This window comes from Mustela erminea, chromosome 19 (genome assembly GCF_009829155.1).
Source record: "Mustela erminea isolate mMusErm1 chromosome 19, mMusErm1.Pri, whole genome shotgun sequence".
Lineage (NCBI taxonomy): Eukaryota > Metazoa > Chordata > Mammalia > Carnivora > Mustelidae > Mustela > Mustela erminea.
This window is the reverse complement of record NC_045632.1, coordinates 60,369,511-60,370,167: the sequence shown is the minus strand read 5'-3', so window position 1 is coordinate 60,370,167 and position 657 is coordinate 60,369,511.

Genomic DNA, 657 nt, shown 5'->3' with positions numbered 1-657 from the left:
TCCTTACTGCGTTATTTCCATCCGCGTGGGCCTGTGGGTGTTTCCCGCTGTGGGCCCCAGAAACCACACATGGACACCCCACTGGGCCCCAGAAACCACACATTAGCCCTGCTCGGGCTCAGTCTGGCCATCCCCTCCTCACGTGGAACTTCCCTGACAGCAGAAATCAGCCTCCGTGTCCTCCTGGCTTCGCTCATTTGTCTTTCCACAAACCACGGAGGACTGTTAACCGCCCCTCCGAGGGACTGCTTGCTGAGCTGCGGACAGCACGCACGGCCCTTCCGTGTAATGTTCCTGCTCCTCTCGCACGTGCCGGTCCCCGTGGTCCCCGTCGCTCATTTGTGAGCCCCGTGGGTGCCCCCATCTGGCCTGGTCTTGAACTGGTTTTCAGACATGTGAAATGTGCCAGGACATTGAGTTGGGACCCAATCCTGGCTTGTCCTTGGCTGGGGACAGTCTCCAGCTCCCAGGTCCCTCATGCCGTGCACAGGCAACGCCGTGCACAGGCAACGCCGTGCACATCTGCTTGTGCACGGGACCCCTGGTTGTGCACCCCATGTGGGCCTCATCAGGGGAGAAGTGGGCCCTGGAGGAAGCTTCCCGCAGCCTGGGGAGGGGGTTCGCACAGCCTCAGGAGGCGTCTCTCGAGGTTGGAAC